Genomic DNA, 4,465 nt, shown 5'->3' with positions numbered 1-4,465 from the left:
CCACCCACCAATAATGTACCAGTAGATGGATAGTTCAATATTGAATCATGTAGTACACTTAGTGTACAAAACATTAGGAACATATTGCTAATATTGAGTTGCACCCCCTTTGCCCTCAGAACAGCCTCCATTTGTCGGGGCATGGACTCTACAAGGTATCGAAAGCGTTCCACAGGGATGCTTGCCAATGTTGACTCCAATACTTCCCACAGTTGTGTCAAGTTGGCTGGATGTCCACCATTGGGTAGTGGACCATTCTTGATACACATGGGAAACTGTTGAGTGTGAAAAACCCAGCATCATTGCAGTTCTTGGCACACTCAAACCAGTGTGGCTGGCACCTACTACAATACCTCGTTCAAAGGCACTTAAATATTTTGTCTTGCCCATTCACCCTCTAAATGGCACACATTCACAATCCATGTCTCAATTTTCTCAAGGCTTAAAAATCCTTATTTTTTTCCCCATCATCTACACTGATTGAAGTGGAGAGGTGACATCAATAAGGGATCATAGCTTTCACCTGGATTCACTTGGTCAGTCTACAAAATATAATGGAAAGAGCATGTTTTGTACACTCAGTGTATATTGTAATCTGATATTAGGGCATGACTGCACATTTCTTAAATACATTACTTTCAATTACTTGTGGTGCATGTGTTTTAGCTTGACCGGCAGACAAGATGGTCAAAGGCGGAGTTAATACTTTTGGGACTATTCTATTGGTTCCATTGTGCTGAGAAAGCTAAATCAAGTGCATCTGACATATTTAAAAGCATTTTACATAAATTTGCCCCAGGCCTGCAATGTATCCAGGTAAGGTGTGCTTGATATACTTATGTGCCCTTCCTTCAAGTATCTATTGTCCCAGTAAGTCAGTAAACAGAATATTGGCAGACTGAGCCAGGATTTACTTTCTTGTGACAGCCAAGCAGAGGACGTTCCACTTTAGTCAAATCATGGAAACAAACATCAATCCTTATGTACAGTACACAAAGAATGCAGACATAGAATACAATTCTTCCCTCTAAACAAACAACATTGAAATATTTAGGGAATTAAAATCCTCCCGTAGATAGCTTGAGGCACACAGAGCACAGTCTTGCAGAATTGACAAGTACCAGATGGCAAAATGAACACTGGCTATCTGAAAAAGTACCCAGATGGCTCAATGGCACTTTGCTGTCTGAGATAGTTTTGCTGTACCTGTGTAGAAAAGTTAGTTCACAGAGCTAGCCTACCGTGATGTGTAATCTTGCCTGCAACTTATAGGCTTTAGCTCAGAGAGCTAACAGTGTTGATTGGCAATGACAACCCATGTACAATGCCTTATTGGATAAACCAGCAGGACCCTTGAACTGAGCTCTTTTGGGTTGAATGAAGACAATCAAATGATCTGTTGAATGAGAAAAAAAACAGCTGATCTGTTGTCATTCATCACCAAATCTGCTTCATCCCCACATTAAACATCTATGCTCAATGGAATATTAACCATTGTCTTGTCATCAGGAAAGGTTCAAATAAACCAAGCATGAATGTTGCTGACATTATTGCACTTTCTGTCATTTTTCAGTAGCTATGTCATCTGTAGATACTTTGAGGTTGTAGAGCCTAATGGTCCAGTGGTTAGTGTTGAGTGATAGGGACCTGGGCTAGACTGTCCCGTGTAAAAGGGGGTCTGTGTGACCCCGCCATGGCACCCAAGACACGCCACTCTCGCCGCTCCTAGATGACACGTGTGGCGTGTGAGGAGAGAGCGACAACACTGCCACATCTGGCCTGCCACAATGTGTTTCACATCCCTCTCTCCCCCCAAATAGGGAGAGGGAGAGGGCGAGAGAAGGAGTGGGGGGCAGAAAACCGAACCTCCCGGCTTCTTGGTGTTTCGTGTAGAGTTTGTTCTGTGTAGAATCTGTTTTCAACAGGGAGGGAGGGAGGGAGGGAGGGAGGGAGGGAGGGAGGGAGGGAGGGAGGGAGGGAGGGAGGGAGGGAGGGGAGAGAAAAAGAGCAACGTTGAGTCTAGACAGTGGAGGTTGGGATTGAAATCTGGAAGCCATTGACTCCAGCTCGGAGCTCGGGGTTGCCTCTCTCTCTCTGCAGAAAGGGATCGCATTTCACTGCCTAATTATACATGAAAAATGGTCACATCATTTTTTCACTTTGCTTCTTGTTTTTTTACACACAAAACTGGGTGGGGGAGGCTGGCTCTCTGAATAAGCTGTTGTGCACAGATCATGTTTTGGAATATCTCAAAGTATTAGTTAGAGGCTGAATTGTGTGCCCATTGTCAATAGCCTTTTTAAAAATAACTTTTTATGCTGTATGGATATATTGTGTACTCATACGGTTATCCCTGGATACATTTATTGTAAATGTTTAATGTATACTCCAGTGTGTCAAATCATACAAGCCCCTAGAAAAGGCCATCTGTAGCATAATGTGGTATTTTTATTTTTTTGACTAGTTCAGTATTATGATTTTAGCAAATTATAATCAAATTATTGCATAAATAAGTATGAATAAATGTGTGAACCGGTGTGTACATTTCGGCCATAAAATTAAGCAGAGTAATTGGACTGAAAACCTCAGCTCATTTCAATTTTTTTTTGGTATACATTTGCGAAGTCTATTTTTATTTGATTTCGCCAGCAGAGGGAGGTATAGCCAAGCAAATAAACTCCAGCCAATCAAAACAAATGGCTGCATGTACTTTTCACAGAACTGTCAATTGAATGGAGATGTAGAAATGGGTCAATCTATCACAGGCTGATGATGTCAGTAATAACAAAAGTTTTATATGGACAGATGACCAGGTAGATTTAGTGTCAAGATTCAAATGTATTTGGTACTCTACCCTTTACAATGCCCATTAGGCTTACATTCATTCCACTGATTGAGTTTTGGGCTTAGGTGAGTCTCTGTGTTTCTGTGGATCAGTGAATCTTAAAGAGAACTAGGCTAGTGCTCGTCAGTGTAGATATTTAATAAGGAGAGGAACATTTGATTCCAACATACAGTAGCTAAGTCATGACCACATGTAATACACAATGGTTTTAATGGTACACAGTGGCACCAATCCTTCCAGGAGTCGATATGGTAACAGTGACTGCCTCTTAAGTGTGAAACGCCTCAGTAAATCTTCAAAAAAAGGGGAAACGTTACTATACAATGAGTATCAGCTTCAACATGTGCCGGTCTCTATGGGAAATCCATCATGCACTCTGAAAAAGACTGAAAAAGACTCCAGTGAAAATACAAATATGCAAACTCCTATTTGGCAGTGTTCTGAGCGAAGCAGCAGATCGACTCTGGGAGATGATTTTATGGAGGACTTTCGCATGATGGGTTCACTCCAGGGGGGCCTGACGGTGGGGCAGGGATCTGTCCATCCAGATGCCTGAGCACATTTCACTGCTGTGTGTGCACTGTACTCAGCTTTTATTTCTGTTGAACTTGGACGCTCAATCGTTCAGGCCTTTGCGAATACCCCAAGAAAAGAAAACAAGAGAACTTGATGAGTCATGCAAAAGAAAATGGTGAGGCCAAAACAAAGCCGTGAAAAAGAAAAACACTGAAAAGAAAGTAGCATCACTCAGGGTGTGATGTGTTGGTCATGTTAGAACGTGTCATGATTTTAGTAGGATAAGCTTATCTGGCAAACACATAGAATGTCTTATGGGGAGTAGTTTGAGAGGTCTTCTATGTAGGTGCCATTAAATATATTGCCCTCTTGTTAGACATTGTGTACCAATCAATGAAGATGAGTGATTGGTCGTGATGGTTAGTCGTGTGTATGAGAAACCTTTCATTGCCACTGTTTTTGTAGTCTTTCCCAACATCCATAACTGACCAGGGCGGAGGCCAGCGTTCACAAGAGAATTTGATTCACGGTTCCAAGATAACTGTTTCTACATGCTGCTCTTTATATCAATCAGTGATAGGCTCCAGATCTGCAGTAGATTAATTGGCAGCCAGGTATCAACATCCTTAAACATACTATTTTCAAAGCAGGTCTATGTCCTGTCAGCAGTCAGCACACACCCATCCCTAGTTCTTTCTCCATCTCATTTCCCTCCTCTCTCTCTCCTCCATATCGTTCTCTCCTTCATCTCTTTCCCCCTTATCTCTATCTCCCTCATCGCTCTCTCTTTCATCTCTCTCCCTCTCTTTTCACATTTAGCACTGAAACAGACAGAGGAGTTGGGAGTTGCTTAGCAACAGTAGATGCAATGAGTGCAATGAAAAGCTATATCACGTTTTGCAGACCCGGGCAAGTTGCCCTGCGACCCAACAATGTTTTCAATAGGGCAGATTGATATTTTCATTGGTTGAACGATGTTACATAAAAATGAGTGCTTCACATAATTTCTCATTGTCATCTGACCTCTCATGGCCGTTTCAATACAGGGCTGCTGTCCATTGAAATTAAGCAATAGTCATTGGGATCATCATCTTCATCATACAG

Source organism: Salvelinus fontinalis, chromosome 13 (genome assembly GCF_029448725.1).
Source record: "Salvelinus fontinalis isolate EN_2023a chromosome 13, ASM2944872v1, whole genome shotgun sequence".
NCBI classification, from domain to species: domain Eukaryota; kingdom Metazoa; phylum Chordata; class Actinopteri; order Salmoniformes; family Salmonidae; genus Salvelinus; species Salvelinus fontinalis.
The sequence above is the reverse complement of the archived record's forward strand: the minus strand, read 5'-3'. Positions refer to the sequence as shown.